This window comes from Lithobates pipiens, unplaced genomic scaffold, assembly GCF_037356315.1.
Source record: "Lithobates pipiens isolate NorthernLeopardFrog02 unplaced genomic scaffold, aLitPip1_a1.2 Scaffold_28, whole genome shotgun sequence".
NCBI lineage: Eukaryota > Metazoa > Chordata > Amphibia > Anura > Ranidae > Lithobates > Lithobates pipiens.
In genome coordinates, this window is record NW_027507789.1 from 126,699,110 (window position 1) to 126,712,905 (window position 13,796).

General features: G+C 48.5%; 1 non-coding gene across 1 annotated transcript; it reads right to left on the minus strand.

Annotated features, from left to right (window-relative positions):
• Positions 1 to 13,253: 13,253 nt before the first annotated feature.
• On the minus strand, positions 13,254 to 13,512 carry LOC143937689 (18S ribosomal RNA). Its single transcript, XR_013263737.1, has one exon. It is a non-coding gene; the product is annotated as an 18S ribosomal RNA (ribosomal RNA).
• Between the last annotated feature and the right edge of the window lie 284 nt (positions 13,513 to 13,796).

Genomic DNA, 13,796 nt, shown 5'->3' on the forward strand with positions numbered 1-13,796 from the left:
CACCCCCCATGTTGAGGGCACACGGCCTGGTACGGCTCAGGAGGGGGGGCGCGCTCGCTCGCCCCCCTTTCCTGGCCGGCCGGGTAGCGTGCTCGGACAAGGGTCTGTTGTGGACTTTGGGGGACCCCCACGCCGATTTTTTTCGGCGTTGGGGTTCCCCTTTAAGTCCATTCCAGGCGGCGGAGCCCGCGACGTCTCCGTCGCGGGCCCCGCCTACCTTGACACGCGCTCGAAATGAGCGGACTGTTGCCTCGTGTGTGGGCGAGTCCGCTCATTTCAAAAGTTGCGCGGACTTAGTACGACGAACAAAGTTTGCCGTATTTGTCCGCTCAAAAAGTGCCGTGTGTGGGCGTGTTCGTTCATTCAAAAGTCTGAGCGGACTGTTTGACGAACTTAGTTTCGGCAGACAGTCCCCGCGTGTGTACGCCGCCTGACACTAATGCAGTGATCAGAAAAATTATCGCTTAGTGACACTAGCAAAGGGGGGTGAAAGGGTTACCTGGAGGGCAATCAAGGGATTAAACCTTTATGGGGGGGGGGGGGGGGGTAAGGGGCTACCCTGGACCTAAAGCTAACTGCCCTGACATTTTACAGTCACAACTGACACTAAATGCAGTGATCAGTAAATAAATGACCACTGCAATCAGTAACACTGTGACTGGCAGCGGGACACTACTTGTGCTTGCCACCTCGCCAGCTTGAACTGCACTTATGGGACTCGCCATGTCACCACATGTTACTGCAATGCTGGTTTGACTAAGACCAGGGTGTACTAGGCCACTGGTGCTTGCCAGTTCACCAGGATGAGTGGCACTAGTACTTCTTTGCTCCATACAAGAGCCCTGCGGTTCTTGCATCTCATCAACAGAAGAAGGAGATCTGGGTCCGGTATGCCTGACCTTGGCAAGGACCACAACTCCGTCATCAGAGCCATCTGTCATGGAGCTACTGTCTACAGGCTCGTATTCTGAGCCTGAATCTGACAGATGATTGACTTCCTCTTCATGATCTGTCATGCTCAGAAACACGTAGGCCTCTTCACTAGTGTACCTTCGATTTGCCATTTTGGGCTTTAAATTTACTGGTACAGTAGTGAGACTCACAGGAAAAGAAAAAAAAGCTCCTAGGCTGTCAGCAACTGCTTCAAACGCTACCAAAAAAATAAAAATGAAAAAACACCTGTTAGTGATAACAGGGATCAGGCCTGACTATGCGATCACTGCAGTTATGCGTTTAGTGTTTTGTAAGTGACAGTGATTGATCGATATTGCACTTGGATGGGCTGGGCGGAGGGGCAAAACGCAGGTGCGAGCAAGTACCTGGGCTGATCCCGCTAACACTGCGTTTTTGGGAACCCTAAACTGCTGGGGACGCTAGTATAGATCTGATTAGATCAGATATTGATTCATTCAGACACTATAACCTTAAGTGAGGTGTATGCTGCATGCGTGGGTGTTAGAGGTACTGCCACTAATCTGACGCTGCCTGGAGGGACGAAGACCCTAAAACCTAACTGATATCACCCGCCAAGCAATCAGGGGGTTAAACCATTTTGGGTAATAAACAGCGGGTATATAAAAAAAAATAAAAACGAACTGGCGTCACCCGTAAAACTTATATGGCGATCACTGGTAAAAGGGTTAACATCTATGTAGTGTATGGGGTACCTGACGCTATAAAAAGCCGACGGTGAACCTAAATACCTACCTGGCTAACTAGCGTCACCTGTGACACTAATACAGCGATCAGAAAAAAAAAAAGACATTGCTTAGTGACACTGGCGAAAGGGGGTGAAAGGGTCAACTGGGGGGAGGTGATCAAGGGGTTAAACCTTTATTAGGGGGGTACCCTAGACCTAAAGGGCACCACCACTTATAACAGTCACAAGTGACACCAATGCAGTGATCAGTAAAAAAATAAAATCAAAACTGCTATTGGTGTCACTGACAGGGGGGGGGGGGGTGATCGGGGGTGTTTTATGTGTACCAAAGTTAGTGTAGTGTTGCTGCAATATCATATTGAGATCTTCTCTCCTCGGGCTCCGGATGAAAAGATCGCACGAGGAGAGATTACATCCCTTCCTCAGAAGCTTCTCATTCATCAAGAGCAATTGTGAGGGGGTGGCCATGCATCAGTGGCCTGCCCCTCAGAACAGATCGCTCCTACGATGCCGACTGCCTCAGGCACTGGGGGGGGGTGGGTTAGTAAAGTATGGGTCTGCCTGCCCGTGCCATTCTGCCACAGTGTATATGTGTGAGGCGGTCAACAAGTGGTTAAAGCACCTTTAAAGTCCCAAAATGTTTTCCTCTTTGTGCATAATTTGTCAGACAAATTTACCCTCTTACCTGTCAATCAAGGCCTGGGAGGACAGAAGCCATTATCTACTCTACTATCCCCAACAACCACCCAACTGTAGGAGGTACAAAATAGAGCCCACAAGGAAACTAAACTGGAGCCTTTCCCCTGCACTGCCCCTTGAGGCAGAAATGCATATTTCTCTTGAGAACTGCATTGAGAAGTACAGTGACTTGAACTGTATTCCAGGAATCGCACAGTGACTCACCGGTTACCATTAACCTGCCTCATTTTTCCAGCCTACAGCAGGCCTCCTTTTGCTATTTAAGCAGCTTAGCTCATTCTCGCCTCGCCCTTCCGTGGTCAAGGATATTTAGTGTGTTCCTGTCCGTTTCTGTGCATGACCTGGCCTGGCTGACTTTTCTTCCGATACCTGTTCCTGCCTTGGTTCCATACTACGCCGATTTCTGGCTTGCTGACCCTGGTTCATCTGATTACCCCTCCAAACCCTGGCTTAATTTTTATTTATTTTTTTACTACAATCATGCGTTTGTTTTTTGGCCATTTCATTAAAGGTGCGATTTTAACTGTATTTTCTGTCTCAGCCCGGTTTATGGTTCTGAAGAAGATCAGATACCATCGTAGGTCCGACCATAAACATATGGTGACTGGCGATCCAGTGGCATTATTCCCATGACCCGCCATGGAGCTTCCGGGAAAACCAAAATCTCTGGGTTCTGGGGGGGCGGAAGAGTATATGGTTGCAAAGCTGAAACTAAAAGGAATTGCTGGAAGGGCACCACCAGGAGTGGAGCCTGCGGCTTAATTTGACTCAACACAGGAATCCTCACCCAGCCCGGACACGGAAAGGATTGACAGATTGATAGCTCTTTCTCGATTCGGTGGTTGGTGGTGCATGTCACCATGCACCACCAACTAAGAACCACCAACCACCGAATCGAGAAAGAGCTATCAATCTGTCAATCCTTTCCGTGTCCGGGCTGGGTGAGGATTCCTGTGTTGAGTCAAATTAAGCCGCAGGCTCTACTCCTGGTGGTGCCCTTACGACAATTCATTTTAGTTTCAGCTTTGCAACCATACTCCCCCCCTCCCCCCCAGAACCCAGAGACTGGTTTCCCGGAAGCTCCACGGTGGGTCATGGGAATAACGCCACTGGAGCGCCAGTCAGCATATGTTTATGGTTGGACCTACGACTGTATCTGATAGTCTTCAAACCTCCGACTTTCAGTCTCGATCAACGAAAACATTCTTGGCAAATGCTTTCACTTTGGTTCGTCTTGAGCCGGTCCAAGAATTTCACCTCTAGTGGCACAATACGAATGCCCCTGGCCATCCCTCTGCGTCATGGCCCCAGTTCCAGGAACCAAGATAGAACCAGAGTCCTATTCCATTATTCCTAGCTGAAGTATTCAGGTGACCGGCCTGCTTTGAACACTCACATTTTTTGAGAGTAAACACTTCAGGCCCCCGGGACACTCAGTCAAGAGCATCGGGGAGGCGCCAAGAGGCAGGGGCTGGGACAAGTGGTAGCTCGATCCCAAGATCCAACTTCAAGCTTTTTAACTGCAGCAACTTTAATATACACTATTGGAGCTGGAATTGTTTTTTATTTATACATCTTGCTCCCATAACAGATACAAAGTAAAATAGCCCATCACACGGCTAAACAAAATTATACAGATATATGCTCTTAAAGAAAAAGTAATACAAAAATATGTATACATAACATAAACCAGCTTGCCAGTGCAGACTCACTAGGCAAAGCACCATTTATGACAGCCCCACACTTGCACAGAGTTCCTGCACCGGGACAAGACCGGCTCTTTTTGTTCCTTATCGCAAGTTCTTTTTTTGGCCATTCTTTAGTCATTAATATGACTTTAAAGTCCATTCAGAAGACCGAAAGACAGGCCCATTGGCCTTCAAAAAAAGATAAAAAAAAAAAAAAAAAAAACACGCACACACTATTTTTAATACTAACTATACACAGCAAACCTTACTAATCACACCCCATTACAGGCGAGAACATATAGATCTTGAATGACCGCAGCCATACGTCAAAAATAAGTTGTCAAAATCTAATGGGGTGAAAAGGATAGAAGGAAACCACCACCATCAAGGAACAAGGTTGAAGGCTTTAAGGAGGCTGGAAGTTGAAACCCATCCATAAGCTGGCACTCCTGTCCAGCCCAACCCTGTCCCTTTCAAGATGCCTCACCTTCACCAACTCCCGAAAGATATCTTCCACCACCTCATGCATGGGCAGGGTTTTGTCCCTAGTGGACAACAAACACCGAGTGTGTCAAGTGTACTAACTAAATAAAGTGATGACAACTCAAAACCCCTGTGGACTCTGAAGTTGCCATACACCCTCTCAGCAAAGGACAAGGCCGGGAGGCGAGGATAGCCGATGGCATCCTCAACTTCCCCTAGAACCTCCATGTTGATGGGACACTGGGCCAAAAAAAAAATAAATAAATAAATAAATAAATAAATAAATGGTCCATGGTCTCCAGTGTCCCTCCCCACTCTGGATGAGGGCAGCCTCTGTCATATAGGTTCCTGCATTTCAGGTTTGCACGGACATGCAGTCATCTGTGGAACGACCTCCAGGCAAGGTCCCAAAACATGTGTGGAATTCAGAAGGGCTAGACCCTCCCCGAGGACTCTTTCAGGGCAGCCCCTAAAAGACAGTGGTTTCAAAATGTCCGAGGACAGAACCCTCAGGTACAGCCCACGCTGACCTAATGAGCCCACCTCAAGGGCAGTTATCTGCCACTGCCTCAGTGCCTTCAACGCCTGTGGAACATAGGACTGGAGATACCCATGCAATCTCCTCAGATCACCGGGCCATCCCCCATCCTCCCACTCTCTCAAGAACCAGTCCTTGCATGAATGCTCCCACAGAGAAGGAAAAAGTCCACAAATATGGACTGTAAGTTGTACTTTAAGAAAATTGTAGTGTAGAACACTACTGGGTTGACCATGTCTAACCCACCATGCCTTCTCTGCCCTTACGCAACCTCCCTCTTAATCAGGTTTAGTCTGTTTCTCCATAACAGCAGGAAGAACAGACTGTAGACCCATGCATAGAGGGATGCTGGCAAAAGACAGATGTAGCCGACTGAGAAAACCAAGCAAGCATGTTTTGACCAAGCTCACCCTTTCCTTCACGGCAGCTTCCAGCCCTTCCAGGAATTCACTTTCTGAGTGGCACCTAACAGCCTACACTCCCAATTTCATTTGTGACAATCTCCCAGGCCAAATAAGATGCCCAAGATCTTAATTTCTGGCAGGGGCAAGGGGAAAACATCCGGGAGGTGAAACTGTTCACCCTCCCTCCCCATCCAGAAAACCTCACTCTTACTCCAGTTGACCAACGAACAGGACACCTCAGCGTAGCCCCCCCGATTTGTGTTTCCACAAAAAGGGCCTCCCCTCGGCTAGACACCACTATTAAGATGTCGTCCGCATAGGCCCCCACCTTCACTGCCGGAACTGGACCACTGCCGGGCTTCACCGAGACCCCCCGCCCCTCTGTATAATACTTTCAGCCAATTGACTAGGTAGGCGGTACTTCTTCAGAAGAAGCCAGGAGGTACTCATGGCTCACTCGGTCAAAAGCCTTGGCCTGGTCTAGTGCCAGCAGATACTGCCCATCATCCCTAGCCCTGCACCTTTCCAATTGCACAGTGCTGAGATGCGGACAGCACCATATCCACAACTGCGGATAGACACGTAAACAAAATCTGTGGCGAGAAGGGCGATAGGATGCCAATTCCCTACCACAGACGGGCCTTTCCCCTTCGACAGAAGGATCAGGGCTGACCTGCTCATTGAAGGAGGTAACAGGCATTCAGACAAACAGATGTTGAACACCTCCTTCAAATGAGGAGCCAACAGGCTCTTGAAGGTTTTATAGAACTCCGCGGTGAGACCATTAGGCCCAGGTGACTTTTTTGGTGACAATGAGTCAATAGCCTGTTCGATTTCAGCCACTGAGGTCTCATCTACCAAGGAGTCAGGAAGATCAGACTCCGCAGGAAGCAGAGTCCCGTCAAATCTCCTGGTTTTCTCCACATCTAAAGATTTTTTATTTATTTTTTTTTTTTTTTTTTTTTTATTTTTTTTAGGATGCCTGATAAATGGTCCCTAACGATTCCCAGTATCCCCAGTCTGGACCGGGCCAGGGATGCCGAGGAAACTTTCAGGCCGTGTACAACCTTCAAACTCACTGCCTCACCACAGTTCTTCTAGGGATCCGGGGAGGTAAACTTCCCGTAATCCCTTTCAAGAACCAGGGAGGCAAGGTGGTCATACTGGCACTTTTGGTGCTGGCATTTGAACCTTCAGATCGGATAGCTGTTCTTGGGAGCCACCCGAGGAGACCAGGCAATCGAGTTGCCTCCGTACCCTCTGGTAGGCCTGGTACTTGGAAGCTGCCCTGTACCTCGAGACCCCGTGGAAAAAGCCTTCCGATCTCTTCCCAACATTCCAGGTGGAAGCAGCCGCTCTCAAGGAGCGAGGCTTGATCCGAAGAAGAAAAAAAAAAAAAAAAAAAAAAAAAAAAAAAAAAAAAAAAAAAACTTATAGCCTTCCTTCACCTCAGAGTCCTTGAGTAGCGATCCATTCAGGCGCCATAAACCCTTCCTTTTCTGAGGGGTTTTGGCCACATTCAGAGCGACAGATACCATACAGTGGTAATAAAAAAAATAAAAAAACCACCACCACCACCACACACCTGTCTAGCCTACAACTACCTTGGGCATAGGTGTACCCAGTGTGGTTGGAAAGATGGCGAACATGCACATCCACCATCCCAGCTTCCCTCACTATGCTGTTCAGAAAAATACTATCATATCCCAGAGGGCCGGAGGAGCCTGCCCGATCTTTAAGGCTAGTGATCATATTAAAAGCACCTCCGAAGACCACCTGCTAGGATGTAAAAAAAAAAAAAAAAAAAAAAAAAAAAAAAAAAAGGTACGGCTTGACTGCTGTAAGGAGGCTCTTCCTTTCCCCCTTACTTTGAGAGCCGTAGAAATTAATCAAACGGAGGAATTGCCCCCTCACCACAGTGTCCACCACCAGACATCTTCCGATCTCCACTTCAATCACTCGTCGGCAAGCCACCAAACCAGTTTTAAAAAGAACTGCAACTCCACTACAGGGCTCGGCCGCAAGAGACCAGAAGGAGGGCCTGCACCTCCACTCCCTCTTTGCTAGGTGCATCTCTGCCACAGATGCCAGCCAGGTCTTTTGTAAAAAACAAAATGTCAGCTTCAACTCGGCTGAGAAAATCTAAGGCCATAAAACGAGCCTCAGTAGAACGAGCACTTGCGACATTAATGGTTGCAAGGCGTATTGGAGAGGGCGCAACCATCATTAATAATTGAGTGGTTTATGCTCTCCTCTGTTACAAAAACGTACAAGTCACAATCCTCCTCCAAGTCGGAGCAAAGGACACCAAATCCATTTCCTAACCTGAGCAGGGCAAGCCCCTTACCGGTGCCACCCTTGCCACTAGACCCTGGCAAAGGACCCCGCTCAAGAACCTTTTTTCTTTTGTTTTTTGGTTTCCCACTCAACTCCTGCCATAGATTCACCATCTTCATCTGACCGTCCACTCGAGACGGTCTTGGGATGCTTTTGGAGGTCCCTTGATGGTCACCTCCATCTCCTCCTAATCATCACATGCAGAATCTGGAAGGGACACTTGAAACAGCAGTGGGGCTGGCCGGGGTAAAACACTAGGATCCTGTCTGTGCCAATAAAGGCGCTCCCTGGGACATGGGTCATGGTGTTACCAAGCCTTTTTTAGCTTGATTCTGGTTGCCCACACCCCAGTCTAGACCCTGCGCTCGTCCAGATTTTTCCTCAAAGGACACTGCAGCTGGCCATATCTCCCGAGCCACATCGCAATGTCCTTAGGAGGGAGACTCATTCCTCACTAAAATGGCGGGGCTCTTAATCATCTCCTGCCTGGACAGAGGAATGACCCTGAAACCTTTCCATGGTCCCGTCTGCCTCAAGAACCCAAAGTTTATAATAAACAGTTCCATGAACACCGGGTCATGAAACTTAGGTCAAAGTCAGGGGAACCACTGGGGTGAAACACTGAGAAGAGTTCCACCATTTTGATCCACAGTGACGGATCCATATAATCGACTACTGCACCTCGGCTGGGACACTGCCCTGCCCCCTCCCATTGCAGCTGAACTACATTCCTCCGTTTTCGCTCCAGACCACTTGCACCCCTCGACCACGGGTTCACCCCTTGCAACTGAACCATTGGGGGACCCGTAGGTTTTGGGCTCTAAATTGGCCATACAGGTGGTCCAGAGGAATCCAGGAACCAGCTACTTTGGCAAATTACTGTTTCTCCCCGAGAGCCGTCAGGATATTCAGCATCCTGCATCATCCTGCCAAAACCCGCCTAGGGAGCCACCGAAGAAGCCCCAAGCCCTACAACCCCTGGGGACTACCCCCCCCACCTTCTTACTCCTGACTGCAGGCTGGTCACCTGAGGGACCCCACCATCCACCACAGGAGTCTACCAGAGGCTGCTGAGACCCTTCTAGGTGACGAATATAGTCCATTGCAGGACAGCTTTCCTGCAGTGGTCCCATCATACAGTCCCCCCACACAGTCTCCGCTGCAGCCTGAATCACTTCACTTGGCCCATTACCTGTGTCCATCTTTTCCCTGGCTTCACATACAGGTAGCTGGGGACACGAGACTCTGGAAGTAGCGGGCGTATCCTTCCAGAAGTGACCCAGACACCCGTCTTCTGCTTCCGGGTCAGCTACTTCTGGTGCAACCCCCGACATGGACGTGATGCCCCCTCCCGTGTCAATAGGGGCTGCCTTCCCATTGGATCCTTGTGGACCCGGACCTCCACCTGCCCCCCGGGAAGATGGCAGGCTCCGGGAATCTGCCATTGCTGGCCTCACACCTTCCTGCACATAACCCTTCCCGGTGTCACTTGCCATGCTGCTGGAGCCACTTGCCACCTCTACACCCACCACCCATCTTAGGGGTGGCTGTACTGGTTTGGCTCTCACCCAACCCAGCACTTGGCAACTGTCCCTCACCCTGGGCCTGCATTACAGCAGCGGTGGCCGCCATCTTAACTGATGGCTCACCCCGCTTACAGACACTTTGGGGTCATGGGGGTTTCAGGAGAAGGCATCCCTACATTGTCCAAGATGGCTTTGCCTGGATCCACCAGGCCGGTCTCAGTCCAGATACTCTGTTCAGGCAAGTCACTCTGTACTTTGGGGGGGGGGGGGGGGATCTTGCCCTCCTGTTGTCGGGGGGGAAGCTGGACCACTGGAACTTTCTGCACTTCCTTTTTGGCACACCTTGCACCAGGTTAGACACTACTTCATTGGGACCCTCCAGGCCTGCCTTGACATGAGACCCTCTCACAGGCTGAGTCCTGGCCGGTTCACTGGAAACCTCCATAGTAACACCACCCGGGCTTGCGTCCTTTACCTGTGAGCCGACTGCTCCAGCACTTTCTCCCTCCACCACCTCATCCACCCCAGACTCGAGAGCTGCCACCTCCACCGCCGGTTGTTTGGAGAGCCCTCATCACTTGCTTTACGGAGCTCCCCCAGGACCTCAAACAGGAACCTCTTCTCTTTCACACTGCGTTCAAAGACCTCCTAGGAGATCCCAAAGATCACAGCACTGATTCTTCAGGCTGTCAATGCCTCCTTGAACTCTGGTCTCTTGTTACTACTGACCTTGTCACAACAATTACAAATTAGTGAGGACCGTTATCCTGGAGCAAAATGCCTGCATGGCTTTCTCCAATAAACCCTTGATCTTCATCCTCCTTTTGATGGTTTTAGCCACGTCTTCCCTGGGTTGGGCCTTTGATCAATCCACAAGGATTGTCTGGGTACCAAGAAATAACTTTTCTTCCCTTGTCAGGTATTTGAAACCAGGGATTTTCTGAGGTGCTCTTTCAAAAGTACTGGAACTCAGGAGCTCTTCACAGATACAACCTTCCTCCGCAGCGTTGGAACTGGAAGTGTTTATTGAGAACTGCTGCCATATATACAGAAATAAACAAAAAATAGAATAAAGCCACTTAATTATTGGACAAAACAAAAAAAAAAAAAAAAAAAAACAATGATCCAAAAGCAAAAAAAAAAAAAAAAAAATAAAAAAAAAAAAAAAAATAAAAAAAAAAAACTTTAGCAAGAAACCAAAAAGAAATACGGTTCACCAAGGCCGGCACACAAGGGTGCTTTCCTGCGAAGCAGTCCCCTGAACGTACTTTGCCTATGCATTGGATCAGAACCACATAAAATTTAAAACAGGCTCTTACCAACCAGCCTCGTCAAGAACCCCGCTTTGGGCACACATGTACCCCTACTGGCAGGCATGATGACTTACTGGGGGAATTCCATAATACATTTTACATATTAAATATATTTATACCTAAACAATACATACTACAAACCCCTTACCTGGGAAGAGAGCGCATAGATCTGAAATGACTGCAACCTTATGTCAAAAATAAAAGGACACAAACAAAAACTCGGGGGGGGGGGGGGGGGGGGGAAGCAGACACCACCACCTTAACAAGGATCAGGGCTGAATGGCCTCAAGGAGGCTGGAAGAGGATACCCCTCCATAAGACGGGCACACCTCTCTGCCCCAACCCTGCTCCTTTCCATATACCTCACCTTCACCAGTTCCCGAAAGACATCATCCACCACCTTATGCATGGGCAGGATTTTGTCCCTAGTGGACACAAAAGACCAAGCGTGCCAAGTGGAATAAAGTACTACCGTACTAACTAAAAAAAAAAAAAAGTGACGATAACTCAAATCCTCTGCAAACCCTGAAATCACCGTACACCCTCTCAGCAAGGGACAAGGCAGGGAGACAACGGCATCCCTTACCCCCCTGAGAAGCACCATGTTGAAAGGGCACTGGACAAAAATGGTTACAAGAATTTATGTGGCCTCTATAGTTAGGATTCCTAAAAAAAAAATTAAAAAAATATAAAAATAATATATATATATATATATATATATATATATATATATATATATATATATATATATATATATATATATATATATATATATATATTTCACCTTTCTAGATTTTGGTCCATCATGTTCTGTAGCTCCCCCGAGTCGCCGTGGGAGACCCCCCTTTTGGTGGTTATGCCCTGCGATCGTGTCCTGTCGGGACTAGGGCAAGCAGTCCTGCTCCCCCCCCCCCCCCCTTATGTATTAATTACCCGCCAAGTTATATTTCTTTTATTGTTTATGCCTTAGGGCATCTTTACTGTCCCTTGATTATTTGTTAATTAATCCACAGATACTCTCCTGATGAAGCGGCTATTGTCCATGAAACTAGTCGAGTTGTATTCTACGATGAATTGTCCCACTGTGATCCCCCCCCAATCTGGAGTTAACCGTTTTGGTGACATATGAATTATTGTCATTATTTCTGTATTCATTTTTTTTTTTTTTTTTTTAAATCTTACAATTGTATATTTGCTACATATTTATATATTATTGTCTTATTGTACCATGATAGTCCAAATTGCCCACATGTCTTTTGTGGTGACCTGGCTGGGGACCAGGTTCCCATCCCTCTATCTTTACAAAAATGGTGAAGAAAAATACTGTGTATTTTACTATAACAATTTTTTGTACTACAAAAACACCATGTCCAACCCACCATGCCTTCTCTGCCGGTATGTGACCTCCCTCTTGATCAAATTTAGTCTGTTTCCCCATAACAGGAGGAAAAACAGACCGCAGGCCCATGCATAGAGGGATGCTGGCAACAGATAAATGTAACTGACAGAGGAGCACCCCTTTGCCCCTTTGACAGAAGGATTAAGGCCGACTTTCTCATTGAGGGAGGTAACAGGCCCTCAGCCAAAATTTTCTTTAAAGAAACCTCCCTCAGTTGAGGAGCCAAAAGACTCTTAAAGGTCTTAGAGAACTCAGCCGTGAACCACCAGGCCCGGCGACTTCATTGGTGATAAAAGACTCAATGGCCTGCTCGATTTCAGCCACTGAAATCGCATCTGTCAATGAGGCAGAAAGATCAGGCTCCGCTGAAAGCGGAGTCTCATCAAGAAACCTCCTGGCTTTCTCCATATCCAAAGGCTTCTTTCTCAGGATGTCAGAGAAATGGTCTCCGACGATACCCAGGATCCCCGGTCTGGACCGGACCAGGGGCCCCGTGGAATCCTTCAGACCGTGTATGACCTTCAAACTTACTGCCTCTCCACAGCTCTTGTAGGGAGCCAGAGAAGAAAACTTCCCATAATCTCTTTCAAGGACCAGGGAGGCAAGACGATCATACTGACACTCCTTCAATTGAAGCTTCAGATCAGATATCTGTTCCTGAGAGCCCCCAGAGGAAACCAAGTGGTCTAGCTGCCTACGCAACCTCTGGTAAGCAGAAGCTGCCCTGTGCCTAGAGACCCCACGGAAAAAGCCCTCAGACCTCTTCTTTGCTACCTCCAACCATTCTTTGTGAAAGCAGCCGCTCTCAAGGAGCGAGGCCTGATTCGTGAAAAAGGCCTCATAGGCCACCCTAACATCGGAGTCCTCAAGTAGCGACCCATTCAGGCGCCACAAACCCTTCCCTTTCTGAGGGGTTTCGGCCCCATTCATTGCGACAGATACCAAACAGTGATCAGAGAACTCCACCGTCTGTAGCACTGGGGCCGCAAAGACAGAGTCCCCCCCCCCCCCCCCCCCAAAAAAAAAAAAAAACACACCCCACACCTGTCTAGTCTACTATTACCTGGGGCATATGTGAAACCAGTTTGGTTGGGGAAGTGACAAACATGCACATTCACCAACCCGCCTTCCCAAATCAAAATATCGCTGCGTCTGCATGCGCTTAACTGATAAAAAATTGCCTCTCTTAGACCCCTTTCACACCAGGGCTACCTCCCCAATCGGGAGTGGGTAATTTGCGCACCTGCTGCCTTCCATGGATGTGGTAGCTGTTTTTTCAGGCTCCCTCTCCGGAATCAAACCTTGATTCCCGTTATCTGTGGTCACCATGGTAGGGGCAGAAAGAAAAGTTGCCTCCTCACATACATCCACAGCAACCATTCCCTGAGCCCTCCGGCCCGAAAAGGGTTATGCGGCGGAGGGGCAAACCGCATGCAAAGCGGCTGGGCCTGCAGAACTCCCTCCCGGCCGCGGCGCGTGGATCCGACATCATGCTTTTTTTTTTTTCCTCTCTATCACAAGGGATGTTTATATTCCTTGTAATAGGAATAAAAGTGACCCAAAAAAAAAAATTTTTTAACCAGTTCTCGACTGCCGCACACCGATTTACATCGGCAGAATGGCACAGCTGGGCAAATGGGCGTCCCTTTGAATTTGCCGCTGTGCCATCGCGCACACGCCCGTTGCAACACTAGGAGTCCGACCACAGGTCCCGTGAACTCGATGTCTGCGGGGACACCCGTGATCATC